A 21,845-nucleotide genomic window follows, 5' to 3' on the forward strand; every position below is an offset into this window, starting at 1 on the left:
AGAATTGTACATCACTCACTAGCTCTTAAGGGAAATTATGAAATTCGCACACAGGTTGGGGCGATGGGCCCCTGAACAAATCGTGAATTTGTATAGGGCTGTCTGTAAGGCAAAAATGCTATACGGTAGGGAGGTATGGGGATTCGCAGACCCATCAAGGATACAAGTTGAAGAAAACACATTTATGCGAAGGTTACTTAGAGTCCCACAGAGCACTCCATCCTACTCAATTCACAAAGAGCTAGGTCTCTCTTACATCAGAGATGAGATACAATTAAAACCTCTATTGTGTTGGTTAAAAATATGGATTCACCCAGAAGCCACCTTGGGTAGGCAGATTTTAACCGATTGCATCAATAGGGAGCATGGGCATAATATTCATTGGCTGAAATATGTAAAGGAAACCCTTTCTGGTTTGGGTCTTGCCAACTATTATAATAAACCGGAACTGTTGGCAGCAAGGGATAAGACGATCATCAAGTTGGCATTTTTAAACCAGAGGGCATCTGCCAGAGAAGACACTGAGCTGGTTAAACCTACTGTGAGAGCCCACTTACTCACAAAATCTAGCCCAGGCTTGGAACCATACCTGGGGTACCTTTATAACGCCCATGACAGATTCCTGATGACTAGATTTAGGATGAACCTACTCCACCAAACATTGGGGAGCCCATCAGGGTTTTTTATGTCAACAGAATTGCGGGGTCCATGCGGCTGCGACTATAAGTCTCTGCAGGACACGCTTCAGTTTGTTTTATTGTGCCCTTTCTATGCTCACCCCAGGAGGCTGTTTTTAAAGAGTATTTTAAAGTCCTTGAGGTTCAAACACGCAAGGGTGGCGTTGTTATTTTTAAAACTGTCCAAGGATGCTCTTACACTTTACTGCACTGTGAATTTTTTAAGGATGGCCGCGAGATTAAGAAATACGATAGTTTCTAGCTGCTGAATTGGGTTATGAAATTCCTCTTCCGGTATTTGGGTGGTTCTGTATGCCGTTTTATATAGTTTTTTTGTTTTTTTTTTAATGCAGATGAATTCTTTTTGTTGTGATCGGGGGTAAATCCCCCCTTCTCAGGTTGGACTTATTGTTGTTTCGGTCCAGAAACCCATATCCTTGCTTTTTACTGTAATGTGGAGCTTCATTTAAAATAATTGTTAGTCTGACCTAGTAGTATTCTTACGATGTCTTGCACTGATATCCGTACATAATTTTATTAATTATTTAAACAAATGTAGAGTGTTTTATCGATTGTGTTTTTAAATAACTGTTCTGCTCTTTTATGGTATTGTTGGATACCGAATAAAGTAAATTTGAATTTTGACTTGGATAATGAGATTACTCCTAAGTGACAACTGGCAACGAGTGAGCATTACACAAAAGTCCTTAAATATTGCAGCATAACCATGTGCACATTGCATATGATATGGCTGGTCTATAAATGGTGTGGCATAATGGTCAAGAACCCCTGCACTAAGTGGCCAAAGTGAATGTGAAATTGTCATCCTTACTTTTATTTTGGCCCTGGCATCACACTAACCTAAGGTGTGTGCAGAGGTCTATGCTTGTCCATGACAATTTGAGATCCAGAACCTGTTTTGTGACATGGAGGGACACACCATGTGAGCCCTCAGAGACAGAGGGAGGGCTACTGTCCCTGCTCTGGGTATATCATGTAAGGTGGGGATGGCAGCGTACGAGAGCGCGAACAGTGAGTGTATGATACCTGTATATTAGTAGGAATCTATTTGTGTCTGAGTTATGAAGCCAGTGGGATCCACCTCGATTGCTCCTAGTTTGGCACGATACAAGGTTAAGACAACAGATTTCTCAGACAGTTGAAGTGTATTGCTTTGGCTTGACTGTGGATATCCAGACACTGGCATGAAGAGGTTGGAGACAGGAATACATTTTAAAATTCTGTGAAGACTTTGTTAGAAATGGGCTGATGGTTAGTTCTTCGTGGTCTCTGCCATAAGGTTGATTGGGGGGCAGGGGCTTTGAGAATCCAGTTTCTAGCTTTCAAGTTGACGTTTCTAAGTCAGAGCTGTCCTTTTGTCAGTCCCTGATTACTTACACAAGAAGGCTGATGACAGGGAAGTGCAGACAACTCATAGTTCATCATGCCCATGTTAGGGGTACACCTTGCTAGGAGCCAGAGCCATCTCTAACTGCTGTGAAAAGGATCACTTAACCTCAGGGTATTTGGAGAGCAGCCTAGAAACAGCATTTGAAGAAGGACCAACCCAAACAAATTTTGAAACATGAGACAGTGGATCCACATCCCATATCATTGACATGGTATAACAAGCATTGGCATAGCCAATAGGTCTCGCCTTTGGGACCTTATAAGTGTTTAGCCATGCAACAGTTGCATAACTAAATACTTATAAGGTCCCAAAAGCGAGACCTATTGGCTATGCAAAGCGGCCGTGAAAGTGATCGTGATCACGATCAAACATCAAAGCGGCCGTGAAAGTAATCGCTGTAAAGCACGGCTCTAGGCTGGCCTGGAAGCACTTTTTGGAGCCCTCTCAATAAGTCTCGCCAGACCAGTGCATGTGCTGGGTCAGGCGAGACCTAAAAAAGAGAGGGATCCAAATCACCTCACTTTGTTCAAGTTACAAATTTTCATGACCAAGCAAGGGAGTTCTCTGTTAAGTAAACAAAGGACTACTGCGTGGCTAAGGTTAGTGTATGCAAGGCAACCTCCATAAGATGAGTGGACATTTCCTTAAGTCTGCACTTTCTGCTGAGAGAGAAAGGGTTCTGCCTAGAAGATCGTCTGTCTTCTAAGAGAGGGAAGGAGTCTGTACGGCCCTGCAGGAGGAGGGACTATCAAGGAGGAAAAGCCCAAAGGGTCCCTGTTGTGACAGAGAGAGCAAACTACTGGAGAGTGTGAAGCAATGAGCAACCCTTGCTGCAAGTAGGTCTCGCTTCCCAGTTCCTGATGAGAACTGCACCCAAAGACTATACAAATTCAACAACCATTGTGTCCACCTGGTAGTCGTGATTTAGTGCAGCCACTACTGATGGAAGAAGAAGAAGAGTAGCAGCTGAGGTACAGCCAGTCTGCCCGGGAAGGCTACAACTGACATGGATATATCATCAATGACCAATCAGTCTGGCGGGGGTTACAACTGCTTTTCTCTAGGATCTATATATATCCAGCCAGTGGAAGGCTGCAACTGCCGGAGACATTCTGGCCATTGCAATATCATCTGCTGTGCTGCATTTGTCTAGCAAATCCTATTCCAAAGGAACGTCACTCCTCAAACAAGAGACACAGGCTCCACCCAAACTTCCTCTCATGATGCTACAGAAAAAAAGGTAGATAAGACAGGCCTCAATAGGAACATAAAGTGTATAACAGGTGCCAAAGACTAGAGTGCGAAGTCTTGAGACTTTTCTGCCCACATCAATAATAAGGGTAAGAATGCTTGAAATGACTGCAAATTAGAACCTGTAGGAGCAGGATAAAATACTCCACAGCAAGGCATAATAATTGGTTCTACCACAGAATACTAGGAATTGTAGTGGATAGAGTCTCCTGGATGGAAGAGTATTGAGGGGTGTGTCGGTGCAGCAAGAGTTATCATGAGAGATCATAATCAGAAGTAAAACCATGAATTCATCAACATCAAAATACATTGTGTAGTATTTAATACTGCTGCTTGATTAAAGTATTTTCTTTAATATACAGACAAACACTGGACATGACAGTTATTGTCTCTGTTGGAAGGCTATTGAGTTCTGAGCTTTTGCCCCGTACTCAAACTTGCTGAAAAGCCAGTTTCTTTTTGCCAGTTATATCTTGAGAGACAAGAGTATAAAGAGTTGTATTTGGCCCAATTTGCCGAGCCATAGTAGGCTAGACCCCATAACCCGAGTGGCAAAAAAACCAACACAACCGCAACAGCTGGATTCCAGTAGGCCTGAATGCTTTGTGGCTCTTGAACGGGGTCCAACAGCCTAGAATCTGAGTCAGAGTGATTATCAGTGGCTGAAACGCAAGCAGGTAAGTTGCCAGCCTGGTAAGTGATCCCAACTATTCAAAAAGAAAAAATTGACCACCACTTTACCCCGAGACCTTTAGAAAAGATAAACTCTAGCCAATAAATTTCAAAGGCGAGCGCAGGTAGACAGACCCTCATTATATAGTCGCATAAATGATCTTTGGATTCTGAAGCGGCTAAAGTGCTCCTGGTGATAGTTAAAGTCGCTGTTTAATCATGGCTCCGCAGACATAACAGGGACCCACGCCTATATCATCTGAAACAAACAATTCCGCACACCACGTTCTGCAATGATCGCCCATAATTCGTTACCTGACGCAGGTCGGCGCTACTGAAGCTTAGCCGACATCCACAGACCTCCCCTGTTAGTTGATCGACACCAGCGACCTCTCAGAGAGTAGAAAGCCTAATGTGGACGGGGGGAAATATGGGGAAAAGCCTAATAGGAAGAGATGGGCCCGTAGTGGTCATTATTCGAAAAATATTTGCTCAGAGGTGCAAGTTAAGAGAACCAACCCCCGCCTGTACACGAGGAGAATCGGTACACACACGGAGTAACTGCCAAATAAATACATACTCACCAATTTCATAAACTAAAACCTCCCCGGTCAAGTGCGCACTTCGATCACTCACACACCGTGATACCTCCGCTGGCTTCAACCTTTCAGCGCCCAGTTCCAAAGCTATCACCCGAGGCAAACCCGGTCCCAAAATGTTTAATAGTCACTATAGCCATTCCAATATGGCCGCGATTTTTAGATTTAAGTAAGGACGAGTCTGCCTCAACTGGAAGATACAGTTGGTCATGCAGCATCACAGCCAAGCTCGCTGTCGATGAGGCCATCTTGAAATACATGGCACTCCGTGTTAGCAATATAGAGCTTACAAGAATAATTCAGTTACTGGGGTTATTTTCGAATAAAAGATTTTTGTTGTTTTGCATACTGAGTTCCTATACTTCAGTGTCGTGGAGTGCTCTGCAAGACGAGAATAGCTGACGTGGTTGCTAAGACAGCTCCTCGAGCCTTACTTGACAGGTGCTAACACTGAGCTTCCCGTCTGCAAATTGTAGTGCGAAAGTAGTTCTGTTTTCAAATTTCACGGAGGTTGCCGTAGATTACTACCCACACGAAGTCACTGGTACTCTGCGAAGACAAATGCATTCGCTTCCCAGTCATAACGAGAGCTAAAGTGATACCATGTATCCAATGCCCGATGCTGAAGTTGCTGTATTCTAAGGGCTGGTTGAACATGCAAATCAGAGGACAATTTTTAAAACCCTTTTCGGAGATCTGATTTTACGCAGAAGAGCGGTTTCGGTCGTACACCAGACATCTAATTATTATTTTTGTAACAAAATACGAGATCACTTCCGAAAATATGTAAACACTATATACATGTCACAAACGTCATTCTTAATTCGATGCCTGCCTATGATATCGGCTTATCAATTGACAACCGTTGTAAATTGCAGGAAAGAAAGACACGGTTCAATATGACGACTGCATCCCACCCACCAGTCCTCTGTCTAGCTCCGTGCACAAGCCGTGCTTGGCTGTGACGAGACCTGCTCGGCGGAAGGGTTGGTTTGTAGCCTCTTTGGATAGCCGGACTTGGGTATTGCGGGCAGGAGCCGCAGGTAAGCCGACCTCGACAAGGGAAAGCTCCCAGGACGAGTGGGTGGTTCCTGGCTTTTAGTGTGAAGTGGTCAGTGGAGTGAAACTGCGCGAAGGGCGGGACGCTTAACGGGTGCAACTATAACCGGCTTCTGCACGTGTTGATTGTAGGGAACCGACCCTGCCCTCGCACCCACGGTGTGTGGCTGACTGCGAGCAATGGCTTTAGCTTAATTGCTTGTCCCGCACAGCCCTCAGATTGCTTTGCCTAGTCAACTTTTTGACAAGCCGCTTGGCGCGCACCAAATACGTAACTTCCGTCTTGACCAAATGTAAACAAAGGCACATTAACAATTAAGCCTGGACATTTAATCGACCCACACCAAAAATCAGAGAACAGCAGACTTTCTAGTAAGGCCTCAGATAGTATTCCTCTTCACCTAGTCCTATATCTTTGAACCGTCCCCGGGTGTAGGGAATCCGTGAATCGCCCGATTAGCCGGCGCCGCCCTGTTCTCTTCCTGAATACGCCCATGGGTAGCTGGCGGATGTTTCGGGAGCCTCTCCCAACTGCCGGCATCCGGCTATTGCTAGACTGCGCCTCTCGCCCAGACCAGCAGTACACGGTCTATCCTCTCCCATCAGTAAGCTTAAGCTGTGTCTAAAAACTTAACACTGACCCGTTATACTTGCTTACTTACAGGTCAACGTTTATTCATTTGGAGGGCGTCACTCTCTAAATTGATTGATATTCACTTTCCTAATGTGTGCCATGTGCCTCAGTATACTTTCAATAGTGCCACTCTCTTTTCACATCTGCATCACCTTTCGAAAGTGGTTTATCCTACATTCGATGCTTGCTCTGCTAAGCATTAGTCTTCACTCTCATTTCCAGTAGGTTGACAGCTATGCAGGGGGTTAACTGTCACGTACCACAACCTGCTTAAACAAGCATTTGCAATGCAATAGTTCTCGCATTACGCGAGTTTGAGCTATTGACATTGCTAATAACAATGCCTTTTAATTTTGTTTTCGTTTCTAAAACAAATAAAAGGCAGTGTCATTTACAATGCCAATAGCTTAAACTCGCGTAACTGCGAGACCTTTTGCATTGCAAATGCTTGTTTTATGCTGATGTCTTAGCTTTGAGCTCTGTCCATCTCGGTTTCCAAACGTTAAGTTTTGTATACAACGTATGGTTAAACGCTTAAAGCTAAATTTATAATTTTATTATATATTAAAGTAAGTGCGTCACAGATTTAAACATCTTAAATAAACACTGCTTAACAGTGAAAGGTATTTGGGTGCAGTGTATTTATTTTCTATGTCGCCACGTTAAATAGCTGTGGTGGTTGATCGAAGCCAGAGCTTGGGTCAACAACTACCGCTGTTTAATGTGAAGCAAATGAGCCACACCTGCTCCCTCTCCCATGTAGAGACCCCGGTGATGCTCATTTATTACGAGAAGTGGAAGAAAATGATACGAGTAACCGGGGAGGATATCTGAGAGACGTGTAAGTGCGATTCAATATGGTAAAAACCTATCAGATATCAGGTAAACACAGAGATGCTTTTTTGAACTGCTCTCTGTTAAATAAACTACCAATAGTAACGTGCAACCGATCACAACGCCGTAACATACAAATATAAAAGCATCGCTACTTTCTACACCTGCTAAAAACACACAATAACTGCAATGCGTGGTCCTAATGTAGTAGTTTGCAAGAAACGTACAAAGAGACCGTGCACCTCGTTCACTTACAAGCTGTCAAAAAGTGAACTTGTAAGTTATACAGCCACCGACCAAAAGTACAAGCATTTGGAATGCAATGGGTCTTGCATTTGCGATAGTTTAAGGTATTGGCATTGTAACTGACAATGCCTTTTATTAATGTTTTAAAAAACACAACCTAAATAAAAGGCATTGCCATTTATAATGCCAATAATTTAAACTCGCGTAAATTACATTGCAGATGATGCTTATTCAATATGAATGTGATGACGCCCTCTCTCCGTATAGCATAGCAACATGTCGCCCAGAGTACCCTCGCCCTTCAATAATGAAATTAAAAAGTTGGGATTCTAGTTCTAAATTAAAACGCGAGTGGCTTAAGCGATCCGCTACGTTCCAACTTCCAAATGAAAAACAAGGGGGAGTGTAGGCAGTGGAGCGAAGCACAACGATGAGCCCAACAGGGAGGGGGCCTAACCCTAGCCGTACTTGCAGTGCTGGGAGACGTGAGGCAAGGGAGGGGAGTGGAGGTGAGGGGGTGTCTCAGACGTGAATCCTGAAGAGCTCCACACTCAGCTCTGCCACTTCCAGCTCTGTAAATTGCAAAGTGAAAGCGCTTGCAAAACAGAAACAATTCATCATCTCGTGCTCTAAAGCTGCAATTGTTCATGAAAACACACATTTCGGATGCCATTCATTAGACATTAAAAAATGGGAAATGTATAACAGAAACTGTTCTAACGTGAACGGCGGGGGCGGGGGAGCGCATTCCAGGCGGGGGAGCGGACCCTTTGAAGTAGGATGCCGAGGCTGTGGCTACACGTGCACGCGCCAGTGGCCTGAAGCGCTTCCCCCCCAAACGGATTGCATGGCGGCACGATGCACGTGATTGTGCGCGTGCTCGCCATGCAATCCACTTTTGGGAGCACTTTGAAATGCCCCTCTTACTAGAGTCTCGCATAGCGATTGCGTAAATGCATTAGCTAGACGAGACCTAAAAGTCAACCTTCCTCGAATACCGTTCCTATAAACGTTTAGATTAAATGTACAAAAATGTTGCACATGACATTGCGCAACACACCATTACCATGTTAAAATATGCATTCAGCCAGAAGATATGGACAAGTTGTGAATAAGTCTCGCTTACTAAGGCATTATAGTTCGCAAGATGCCTTTATCAACCTCCTTATTAAAGGAGAGTTTGATACCAAATCGGATATGTAGTCAAGGTAGGTTAGAGTTTAACCCAATAGAAGTTGAAAACAAGCGTAATTGTTTTTGCTCCACTTTTAGGACTATATCCTAAATTAATGGTCACCTAGAATATAGATTTGGAGAATATGATTGACCTCCGCAAAACCAACAAGCCAAAACGTTGTACAACTAAAGGTCGACATTAAACTTCATCCAATGAAACAAAGAGGCAGAAACAAAATGGAGGCCTGAGGAGCTAACATTGCCACATCTACTCCTTACTCCCAAACAAAGCACTCTAATCTTTTTCACCCTTGGCTTTTACAAATTTGTTTAGTCCAAAAGTGTGAAATCCAAAATTTCCCACAACTACCTTCAAATTATTTTCGCAGCAATCTCTTTTTAAAAATAAAATAAACAAACTTCTTTTAACTGTGTAATACTAGAATGTGTTTGTGTTTGAGATTATAGTGTTTAGTAGAGATGCAGTTGAAGTGGATTAATTTGGCAATGATATAAGTACATTATGGCCATTACGAGTTGCCTGTTAAATAGCATGTATGACTTATTGAGTGCCTAAACTCATCAGTTTGTTACACAACAATGGGGAAAAAAACAGTATTCAGCTGGACCTAGGCCAATAATAATATAGAAAACAATTGGTCCACCCGACCTATATTTGTAAAAAATCTTTGTATAACAATGTCAATTTACAATGCTACCGCAGTGCATTCAATATTCAAATGATTAACTCAATTCCTCTTGGTTTTATATTTGTGCGTCTTTGTCGTAGCGCTGTGTCTAAAGGCGCTGAACGAATAATAACTGCAGGAATGCCAGGTTTGGAAAACCACTGCCTGGCTGATGGGAGCACTTATCTCGAAAACCTCTGTTTTCTTCGCTGAATTCAAAAAGTTTGTGGACGCTATTTTCAATTAATACCTAGTCATCCATCATAATCGTCATCATTTAACTTTATTCAAATCTTATTTTTGATATTATAAACTACATAATATTCCATTTAAAACGTCATAATATTATATATCAATCTTGATCTGTACACATCGCCTTATTGTCCCAGTTAGTGATATTACTTTTCACCCAGGAGTCATCCTTCATTCAGTTTCATACACTAATTGGTCTAACAGTGTAAGGGTTTTCCTTCTTTGTATGTCCCGGCTTATAAAACCAACAACAGCACAACAGGCTAATTCATTATCAAGGGTACAGATGAATTTCATGGATTCTTTATAAAAAAAAGAATTTCTGTACAATAAAAATGGGCCGTAGTTTTTTTTTGTGATATCTTGATAAAACCTACAAAACAGCATAAAATGCATCGTGGTCTGGTTTGCTTTCCCATCACAAGGGCATTTGTGATATGTTTTGCCATTTTTCAAGTTTTGGGAAGCCACCAGTTCATGAACGGTACCCAGACGCAGTCTTGTCAGATAAAATCTGTCTTTGGTATTCGTAACTTTTAACAGATAGTTTGGTAGATCAGTCGACTCAATATTGGCCGTATATCATACTACGCTTGTTTTCCCTTCCTCTCTCCTAGCTCTACCCTGGCTTAATTTCTCCATGTACAATATTTTGATATAATTTTTGCTAAATTGTAGAGTAATAATCCACATTTGTAAAGCGCGAACAATCACCAGTAAGTGTCTCTAGGCGCTGGGGGCCGTCGGGAAGATTAAGCCAGCTATTGCCCAGAGTCACATGGTGCTGGGCAGACCCCTGCCGCCGGAGCCGGGGATCGAATCGTGATCCCCAGCGTCCAGCATCAGTCGCCCTGGCCGCTGCGCCACACCTCTTCCCTAAATAGACTTACTTTTTAAATACTACTTGTTGCTTTTATCCCGCGTCTATTTTCGCTATACTTTCTGCTCGGCCCTGGCTGTACCCGGAAGTTAGGCGGGTCCGCACTGCACCAAGGTTGACGCGCTAGTTGTTGCTCATCAAACTTCATATAAGGCCCGCTGGGGCGTCCGCGCACGGTGTAGTGTGAGTGTTAGTAATTGTTGAATCCCTCCCAATACTCCCTTTTGCTGCTAGACTTCCTTGCGTCTTGTTTGCACATATTGCTGCTTTGTTTGAAGTCCCTTTTATTATTTTCATGAGGATTTTAACAATCCTTGTAAATAGACTTACTTTTTAAATACTACTTGTTGCTTTTATCTCGCTATATTTTCTGCTCGGCCCTGGCGGTACCAGGAAGTTAGGCGGGTCCGCAATGCATGAGGGTTGACGCGCTAGTTGTTGCTCCTCAAACTTCATATAAGGCACGCTGGGGCGTCCGTGCAGCGGGCGCGCCGCTCGTGCGCCAAAGGCAAACCTGTCGGCTGGGCTAATCAGGTGCCGGGGATCGAACCGTGATCCCCAGATTCCGGAGTCAGCCGAGTAGCTGTAGGATTTTTTGCCGATAGGTCTTTATCGATTATTCTTTAGTAGGTTGTCCATGTATACGAGCCACAGAATTTTATTACTGTGTTCCAAGGCTAGACAGTCCTTAATAATATCCCTGGTAATCTTTGGGCCCTCCTTGCACCAAATTTTGTCCAATGAGCACAACGCTCTTACTTGGATTAAGTCGGTGACATATGGTACATCCAATTCTTCATGCAAGAGAAAAGTTGACGTCTATCTTGGTACGGCCAGCATACGGCAAATAATTATTTTCACACAATTGCAATGCATTAGGGTTGGTGTTGCCCCACACTGCAGAGCCATACGTTGCTACCGATAGGCATTTACTACGATAAATTTTAAGTATATCGCGGTTGGGTTTACTACCAATCTTGTCACAAAATCTAAAGATCACCTCTATGGTTCTGAGGAATTTAAACCTAGACTTGTTTAAATGGTGAACCCAATTACTGTTAAAAGAAAATGAAATACCTAAATAGGAAAAATTCTTACTTTCTCTTAGCTTAGAATTCCTAATGAAATGGGACTTTCTCTTCGCCCTACCTTGGCCGCAGCTCATCACATACATTTCAGAAAGGTTTGATTTTAAGTCCCTCTGCCCTATGTATGAGACAAAGGCTGTGAGTAGTTTTTGCAATCCGTTTGCAGTTCTCGAGGTTAGAACTGCATCATCTGCATACAGAAGCTTGTGTCTTGAACATGTGTGAGCACAATCCTATCGTAGAATTCAGTATCCATTATTACCAAAGCTCCTCCTTTATCTGCTTTTTGAAAGGTCAATTGTTCGCTGTTTGCCAAAGAAGATAATATACTCCATTCTTTGGGTGAGAAATTAGAAACTGGTTTTTCGAAAATCAATCTTATTCATATCTAACTTGATGAGCCGTTCAAACCCATCAATTGACTTATGTGAAATGGGAGAACAAAAGGAACTCTTTGCTTAAAATTCCTTGTATATCGGGTTCTTGAGAAGGATTTATGGAGTTCAATTGTACTGAAGAAATATTTAAGCCTCATTGTCCTAAAAAATTTGAACATCGCAATCTCCGTTTCGACTGCATTGCTGTGATACACTGGGAGAAAAGAGGTCCCTTTTTTGAGTTAGGCCGTTTGAGCTTGAGTCAATTAAATTTTGGATATGTTAATCACTAAGTTGGTTTCGTTTTGCTGCGATGAACCCTTTTCTCCATGTCTATGTCAGATTCTTTGGCTCCTCCTGGTTTTTCTGCGTCTTGGTTGGGTTGGTGGTTGGCAGCTGGACTTGTGGATAAAAAGGATGCCTTTTGATGATTTTTGCCCACCCACACTCGTAGAGGGTTGATTAGACAATCTTTCGTCTCTTACTAGTGGTGGCCTATTCTGGGCCACATCCGCCTCGGACACCACACTCTCTTGAGCTGAACCCACATTAGGCTGTCTCTGCCATTTCCGTTGATTCTATACTTCAGCCCATGTGTAGACCTCATCGAGTTTATAGTCGATAGTGTCTCTGGGAAATTTTTTGATTTTACGCTCATGGATTTCTTTTGCGTATTTATCCAATTTTTGATTTAAATCTTCAAGCAGATCTCCCCAGTTTTCTTCAGTTTGTTTAGATAATTCTCCTTTAATAGTTTGAATCTCCTCCTCCAGTGTCTTTAAGATATTTGATAATTCTTCAATAATTAGCCAAATCAGGTCCAAGAAACATTTGTTTAAAATTAAGCACCATTTCTCCATGAAGGATTTATTAGTTTTACACAACATAGGTTTCAGGGCAATATGTAAGCCTTGTGGAATTCTTTTGGCTTTATGATATTGTATGAGAGTTGTCACATGGAGTCTCTGATTCATTTCTTTCTTGCTTAAGAACTCTAATTGCTTTAACAGATGCGCAGTGGTGGATACATGAGGACTGAAAAGTCTGGCCGCCTAAATCAAGTCATAGATCTCTGTTGCAGCTTCTGGTGATTTTTTTTTTTTTTTTTTTTTTTTATCAGGAAAATTCTTCTGTACCAACTACTTCTTGGTAGTGGTAGCATATTAAACACAAATTCTCTTTAATCCCAATACATTTCGGATCATTGACGACCCTTCTTCATGGGTCTCATCATAAGTGTGTCAGCACAGCAACTCAACTTTTTCACTAGACTTCTTTGGCTATTGACTGCATGTTACATTTTCTGGAACAGGAGCTTCTCAGCCCATCCCCATAAGTTTTTCACCGCCTGCGTAGCAGCATTGTATTGAGGTGAGCCGACGAGCCACTTATTTTATTGCATATACCCACCTATAAATATTTCACCTATGGCACTTATTGTTGATACCTTTACCTACTTTATAGTTTGCTCACTTCTCTGTCCCGAGTAAGACCCCGATTCAAGGAACTACTGGCCTTTTGTGATTCTTTGGGGTCGAAACATCAACTTTTCTTTCACTGTGACCTGTACCTTTAATTTATGCTCGATCCGGATGATAAAATGCTTATTCATAGCTTCTTTGGATTTCATTAGTCAGCAATTTAAACATTGTTTTTTTTTTGGGGGGGGGGTGTATTTATTTGCATTTTCTCAATCGCATTACAAGACCACAGCAAATATATAAAACCTAGTGTTTCAATTTTCTTTACAGATATAGCTAAATCGTACAATATTAGCACGTAAATAATCAACGGAATCCCTCATCTCTCCTTCCCCCTCCCCAGGTAGGGCGTCAATTCCCCAAACTACTGTGAGTGTCAAACCATAATAGGTTAGCCATGTTTTCCAAAATTTCTGCGGCCCCCCCCCTCGCTTTGTATGTTGTTTTCTCTCCCAGCATATACATGTCCATCCCCTTTCGCCATCCCTCCAGTGTCGGATTAATCATCGCTCCCCAGGCCTTTGCCATGTCTCTTTTGGCTACAACCAGACCCAGCTGAAGGAACGTAAGTTTTACTTTGGGGGGGGTCAATCTCAGTGGGAATACCCAACAGAATGAATATGGGGTCTGTGGGTATTGGTGCATTCAGTATAAGTTCTAGTTCTTTCAGAAGTTTGCCCCAAATAAAACTGTGCATGTGCGCATCCCCGTACAGTGTGGAAGAAGGTCCCCTCCATAGTTTTACATTTCAGACAGTTGTGGGACTCCGCTCTACCCATCTTATACAATCGAGCTCTATCATAGTACATTCTGTGTAAATACTTAAATTGAATCAACCACCGCCTAGATCTAATGGCCACCTCCCTGGGGTGCATCAGGGCCATTTCCCAGTCCAGATCTTCTAAGTCCCCCAGATCCGCCTCCCAGTGTTGTCTCAATTTTAGCAGTGGGTCGGGTGTGTTCTTCATGATTGTCCTGTAGGTCCATGACACTGCTTTCCCTCCTATGTCGCCCATCAAGAGTCTCCCTTCTAATGGAGCGTATTCTGGGAGGCCTTCCATATAAATATGTTGCGCTCGCCTTGCAATGTCTCAGTTGCAGATACTTCGTGTTGTGTCATGTTCATATCATATTCTAGCTGGATGTGCCGGAACGTCACCAACTCTTTACGATATACAATATCTTTGAGCTGGGAGATACCCACCAGATCCCACTTATGAAAACCTTTCAACTTGAGAAATTCCTTAAGTCGTGTTCCCACCCAAAGTGGGGTTTCCTTAGTCACCCGGTCTTCCCACTTCGTGCGCCTCTTCGCCTTTTTCCATGCCATTATCGCTATTTGTGTGGCCGGTAGCAATTTTGCAACACCCTTCCCCCCCCGTAAAGGTAGTGTGTGTATGGCCTGTGCAGGAGCTGTGTGTGTTCAAGCACATATGCTGGATGGTCCCTCTCCCCAAAGGCCCATTCATTAATTACTATCAAGTGAGCCGCCCAATAATAAGCCTGTAGATCCAGCAGGGAAATACCACCGCTGTACTGATTACATTGCAGCATCCCCAGCGCCACCCTGGGGGGCTTCCCTCCCCAAATAAATTTCCTTAGAATTTGGTCAATTTTACTGAACACCTCTTCCGGAATCGGATGATAGGTATTTTGCATGACGTATAAAAACTTAGGGAGGGTTACAATTTTGAAGAGCGCAACTCTTCCGAGCAGTGTTACAGGTAAGGAGGCCCATCGGTCCGCGTCTGAACGGAATTCCCAAAAATACTTTATACAGATTTCGTTCCAGCGCCAGTTGTCTGTCTAGCGCAATGTGGATAGTTTAAACATTGTTAAGCAGGTCTTTTCCTTTTTTCATCATTGTAAATATTGTAATTATCAGCACGCACTTACACCCTTCCATTTCTGCTACCTCATAAGCACTTCCTTGAGCACTTATTTTACTTCACGTTCTCTTAAGCAACCATCGATATTGTGAATTATGGATGAATTTACAATATAAAATCCATTGATAAATGCTCAATAATTTGTCATTGTTATAACATAACATGTACTTTTGTATAGCTCACGTATCACCCGAAAGTCTCAAGGCGCTGAATAACAGATGTGTGAGAGTGTGTGTATATATATATATATATATATATATATATATATATATTTTATTAACCTAGTGAATGTGGGTATTATACAAAGATCTCTTACAAATATAGGTTGGCTGGACCAATTGTTTTCTAAACTAATCAGTGGCACACAAGGTGCTTTCATTCATGTACCAGTTCTGTTGGTTGTGTCAGTGCTTATTATTAGTTCTGACCAAAGACCACTCTAGCAGTCTCGCGTAGCTTATATCTTTTGAGCATTGGAAGTGACAGAGGGGCCAAAGGTTGTTGTAAGCATAATTTACACATTGGTCAGCCCACATTTTGAATGATTGTCATCTTGTGTGCTAGCATACTGACCTTTTCATTGATGCAGCAGTCAGATTAGACTGCGTATTGAGATTTGAACTTTTTCCCTTTGCATTGTTGCAGAATTTCAGGAGCCATGGTGGGTAGTCTGCTTTCAACACTACACTTGAAGTAAGTAGCAAACTCAGCCATTGCTTTTCCTTTCTACTCTTCCTTTAAAGTACAGGTCTTGCAGCACAAAATGCCCACTTGTGACATTTTCATAAATTTTCTCCAATTGGTGGGGGAAGGAAGGTGAGAGCTTTTATTTCTTCGACCCACCATCACTCAAATAAAGATCACCCATAAGAAGCAGGACTTGGAAAATTGGTGGAGTTGAGACTTGTAGGGTTCTTACATTATTTCCAGTAGGATGACTGGCTGTTAGTCTAAATATGGAACCCCAGCAGACTGTGGGTGCAAGCTAGAGCCCATTCCACATCCATGTGCTAGTGTCCCAGGGCAGTGCAAGTATCTATGAAACCTTGGTACAAAATTGTGGTTATATGAGGGACCTGGGATGTGCCTACCCATCCTGATTTGGGGCTTCCCTTGGTCTGCATGTTTACTGTTTTCCGCGTTTCACTTCTCCCCTCATATGTTTGTAAATTTCCAGGAATTCGGTTGTGGTGTATATTGAAACGTTTGAGAAAGGGAATTGGCCAACTTTTTTGTGTGGGTATGGAGTTGGATAACCGTATCTTATAACTACAATTTCAGTTCCCCTGATTTAGAATTTGCTGAATTGTGTTTTATAGTTCTGATCAATTTTGACATCCCCCGTTTCAAAGTGGCTTCTCTGCGAGGGCTCGCAAACGTCCCAATTTCTCTCCAAAATGCACCCAGAGTTTGAATAAGCCACCCTTCACATAAATCAGTAGGTGGCTTTTCTCTGTGTATATCTCATACCTTTAGCCCATATTTGTATTTCTCAACTCTTTGTTTTAGTGACAGGAAAGGCACCTAAAATAGTTCTTGACAAATGGGAGAGATGTCAGGAGGTGCTGATACCACAGTTGTTAATTTCATGTCGGTCTTTGGAATATTTTTGCTTATCTCTGTGTTGAATGAAAGCTACTGTATGGCTCTTAAGTATAGTAAAACATTAGGATGGGTTTGGTTTGCTGGACAGGACAATTATCAGTGAGGAGTGGTTATGGTAGCCTTGTTAGGTGGGCACGCATGTTTGAACGTACACTTTGCCTTTCCCATGTACTTAGTCATACGAAAATTCGCTGCTAAGCATATTTCTGTGCGGGCAAGAAAGATGTGCTTTATGTTTTAGAAATCTAATTACTAAGTCTGTCAATCAGTTATCGCTTCCTGTCCTTCAAAGAAGCAACCCACACAGAGATGGTTGTTTGCCAGTATGCCAACTTGGGACTTGGCTTTTACTTTTAGCAGTTACAAGCGAATCGCCCATCCATAATGTGATGTAAGCGCTGTTGCAGCTGATGATCTCCTCTGCCGTTTGTTGTTCTTGATGACTTTTCTTTTTGCCTCTGGGAGTTTTTGAGGCCGTGTTGCCCGTACAACAGATGGCGTATTATAGTTATTACCCATACTCAAGATGACACATAAATAACAGCCATACGGTTGAAAAATCCACTCTCACATCCACTCAAATCTGTTCAATGGATATTGGTTACCCAAGACTGCAAACACATTCACCTATATTCGGCTGGATTATTGCATGTCTGCTTATGTGCTTTGATGCTTATTGGAGTATTGCAGACAGTTTGGTCAGTACAAAGAACTGTTTGATTTTCAGTGTACCACGAAACTCTTTGTAATCTTCAAAAGTCCAACGTGCCTTCAATAGTGAGGGCTGGCGCATAAGTGTCGTTTTTGCTGTTAGCGTTATCCTGAGTTTCTGTTAGCTGGTTCAGTTGGGCCTGTACAAGTGCCCAGAGTCCTGAAGAGAGAAACACACTTCCAGATCAAAAGTACCCATGAGCAATCTGATTATTGCAACCCCTGAAAACTGTGTGGATTATTTTGCAAAAGTGTTCCACTTCTGCTGTGATCAGGTCGATCTAAATTTGCCTCCTATTTCTACAAATGGGTCTGGGTCCTTAAATTACGAAAGGAAGGCCGCAAGTACAGAGGAGACTGTGTCTATCTTGGCAGCTTCATGTTCTCCAAATAAATCTAAAATGTATCCTAATTCATCACGTTGGTTAAACAACCAGACTGTTTGCCGAAGAAATGTAAACAAAACCCACTTTAAAGGCAGACCAATTTCTGTCTGGGACTTCCCCATGTGCCAGAATCTGTTTCCTTTCAATAATGCAACAGGAATTACTAAATTGTCCTAAAGCAAGGTCGGCTAATGCACATCGTGGCTTTTAAACATCTAAGTCATTGTGCAGAATATTCATAGCATATTAACAAGTACCTGAACCTCACTCATATTTTGGATTTCCAAATGTAATTGCTGATCCAGATATCTTATATGGTCCCACCATTTCTGCCACAATTGACCTATCCATAACATGTAAACATTTAGAATTAGCCAATGAACCCACCTATCCCATTGATGCAGCTATGTAATATTTCTTCAAGTCATATTGCAGCCCTACCTCAGATAAAACGGAAGCCCTAATGCAGCTAAAATCACACTAACAGTTTTTCCACAGTTAATTATCATATGTCGGTGGGGGGACTTTTATCACTTTAGTGAGCCTCAACTCTTTTAATTCCGGAGAATAAGCTAAGTTTTGGGCAGGCAAATGGCAAGTCAGTGACGGGAATTGATGCAGGATTATAAATTATGAGATGCATGGTGAGCGAAATAGCCCAAGAGACACCTGTATACTACTAAGAGCACAGATATGAAACTGAAGCCAAATTGTATTTTTTGCGGGTAAATCACTGGGAGTATAGTTAATCGGGTCGAAATCCTGGCCAGTATCTTTTCTGATTACCATCCTGTGGTTATCGAATTGAAGATACAAGCATATTGTTTTTCAAAAGCAAATGTACCCCTAATGAGTTTCAAGGGGGCCTCTACTCAAACAAGATGACTTTAGGAAACTAGTTAAGAGCTCCAATGAGGCCTATTTGTAAAACCAATCTAGGAAATCCAAGTATCCTAGTAATTTTAGACTGTTTTAAGGCAATATTAAGTGCACAGTGTGTTTCATGAGATGCGTTTGAAAAGGGCAAGTACGGATCAAAATTTTGGATCTGATGCTACAACTGGGACGGACTGGCTGACGTACCTCAGGTAACAGATAGGATCCAAGTTGAATTTTGCACAACTATTAATCAAAAACAGATACTGCATTCCACCTTGTAGAGGTAGCAACTATACAAAGAGGGAAATAAAGTTGGGCAGCTTCTAACTTGGCAGGTAAAAAACTAAACTGAGTTCACCACAATAGAATTTAAAATCTAAAAAAATGGTTGTAAGCTCAAGGGACAGGAAAAAACTGTCCTAGGTGTATAATTAAACATTTTCAAACATTCGTGACACAAATTATCAATTCTATTAAGGACACAGAGGCGAGGATTATGCTTCTCATTTCTTTACTGTTTATTCACAGCAGCCAATAAAAAGAAAAAGTGATAAACATTACCCATGAACACCTCAGTCACATGACCAACCATAGAGTATATCCCTATATAAGCCCTGACTGAAGCGACAGTGTCCTCTTTCTTTGAATGATCATCTAACAGTTAAGACCATAAACCAATTAACTTGATCTCGTAGATCCATCCTTATGGTAGAAGGACTTCTTTTGAAGAGACGACTTGCAGCCCAACGGGGCTCAACCTCAGAATCCGGTTCTTGAACCGAGACGCGGTAACCTCCTTGGATAACGCGAAGACCTTACAGCGATGTCGTCCATCATTCTCTACTAGCTATCAGCACCTGAAATTGCAAAGGATAAACCGTAACACCGTTCGCCATATCTGATATCGCCTCATAATCAGAAAGGGAAGGGACAACAACTCCAAGGCGCTGTGGTAGAAGGGTGCCTGCTGTCATTTTGGAAAAGTTGCAGCTGATTGTTGACGGTGTGAGCGGTTCGGTGGTAATGCACCGAAAGCTATGCATGTTTCGGGTGTATTGGCGTTACCGTCGTGTTATTTTACAGCGCCCAGCGTGATGTCGAGGCTGTACACCCAGATTACCCCTGAGTGTTTGGTAAATCCATTGCTGCCAAGGGCCTGCGGCTGTTTAATGGGTCTGCTACGCCAACAATGTTTCGAACGTTCTTAACATTAGGCTAAAATTAGATATGGACAAATTCCGCTTAGTAACTAAATTTGCATTTTTTAATGTTGTGAGTTTAACCCCATAAACCGGCTACCTAGCATTGGCAGCATATATGCCTAAAGCGCATGAAACCGGCAATGTCTATGTCGCAGTACTCTTGCAGGTGGGTGCCCTGTCGTGCCCGCTGTATGATGAATGCATGTTGTGACTCGTCAGTAAGTAATACTTGAATGCTTTAACCTTTGAATAGAATTCCAGTCCCACGTCTTTGTTGATCACCTCTCGGGTTGTGGCAGTGTCTGTGGACTGGGTGCAACAAGTACAGCATTGAAAACCTTGTATTTGAAGTGGGTTCGATGTTCTCTTTGGAAGTGTTCTGTGGAGAACTGTGATTGCGTAATTGTTTTGCGTCACGTGTGCATAGTAAAATAACTAAAATGACGACGTGCTCATTACCCTACTACTCACTCTCTACTACTCACTCTCTACTACACACTCTCTACTACACACTCTCTACCACACTCTACTACACACTCTCTACTACTCTCTACTATTCTCTACTACACACTCTCTACTACATACTCACTAGTCTCTACTACTCACTCTTTACTACTCACTACTACACACTCTACTTCACACTCTCTACTACACATTCGCTAATACACTCACTACTCACTCTATACTACTCACTCTCTACTGCTCACTCTACTACACACTATACTACACTACTCCCTCTCTACTACTCACTCTCTACTACACACTATACTACACTACTCACTCTCTACTACACACTCTCTACTACATTACTACTTTCTACTACACTACTGCTCACTCTCTACTACACTCACTGCTCTTACTATTCTCTACTCACTCTACCACACACTCACTACTCTCTACTACACACTCTCTACTACACACACTCTACTACACTCACTGCTCTTACTATTCTCTACTACTCACTCTCTACTACACACTCACTACTATTCTCTACTACTCACTCTATACTACACACTCTCCTACACACTCACTACTCTACAACTCACTCTCTACAACTCACTCTACAACACACTCTACTACTACTCTCTACTACACACTCTCTACTACACACTCTCTACTCTTACTACTCTACTCACTCTACTACACACTCTCTACTCTTACTACTCTCTACTCACTCTATACTACACACTCTACTACACACTCTCTACTGCACTCTCTACTACTCACTCTCTACTACACACTCTACTCTTACTACTCTACTCACTCTACTACACACTCTCTACTCTTACTACTCTCTACTCACTCTATACTACACACTCTACTACACACTCTCTACTGCACTCTCTACTACTCACTCTCTACTACACACTCTCTACTCTTACTACTCTACTCACTCTACTACACACTCTCTACTCTTACTACTCTCTACTCACTCTATACTACACACTCTACTACACACTCTCTACTACACACTCTCTACTACTCACTCTCTACTACTCACTCTCTACTACTCACACTCTACTACACACTATACTACACTACTCACTCTACTACACACTCACTACTCTCTACTATTCCCTACTATTCACTCTATACTACACACTCGCCTACACACTTACTACTCTACAACTCACTCTCTACAACTCACACTATACTACACTCTCTACTACACACTCTACTACACTACTACTCACTCTATACTACACACACTCTACTACACTCACTGCTCTTACTATTCTCTACTACTCGCTCTCTACTACTCACTCTCTACTACACTCACTACTCTTACTATTCTCTATACTACACACTCACTACTCTACTACTCACTCTCTACTACACTCACTACT

General features: G+C 42.2%; 2 protein-coding genes across 6 annotated transcripts in view; one reads left to right on the plus strand and one right to left on the minus strand.

The window, feature by feature from the left end:
* Positions 1 to 6,152, minus strand: part of NAA35 (N-alpha-acetyltransferase 35, NatC auxiliary subunit) — a 478,604-nt gene extending 472,452 nt beyond the window's left edge. Inside the window, exon 1 of one of the 4 annotated variants that reach the window (XM_085633095.1) lies at positions 6,071 to 6,152. The gene's annotated coding sequence lies outside the window, so the exon portion shown is untranslated. Of the gene's footprint in view, positions 1 to 4,326; positions 4,575 to 4,595; positions 4,749 to 5,531; positions 5,661 to 6,070 lie in introns of those variants that run through there. The other 3 variants (XM_085633094.1, XM_085633092.1, XM_085633093.1) reach the window with 3 other exon arrangements.
* Positions 5,517 to 21,845, plus strand: part of TLNRD1 (talin rod domain containing 1) — a 48,280-nt gene continuing 31,951 nt past the window's right edge. Inside the window, exons 1-2 of one of the 2 annotated variants that reach the window (XM_085633099.1) lie at positions 5,517 to 5,653; positions 15,861 to 15,908. The gene's annotated coding sequence lies outside the window, so the exon portion shown is untranslated. The remainder of the gene's footprint in view (positions 5,654 to 15,860; positions 15,909 to 21,845) is intronic. The other variant, XM_085633100.1, reaches the window with a different exon arrangement.

The sequence above is a fragment of the Triturus cristatus genome, chromosome 2_1, assembly GCF_964204655.1.
Source record: "Triturus cristatus chromosome 2_1, aTriCri1.1, whole genome shotgun sequence".
Lineage (NCBI taxonomy): Eukaryota > Metazoa > Chordata > Amphibia > Caudata > Salamandridae > Triturus > Triturus cristatus.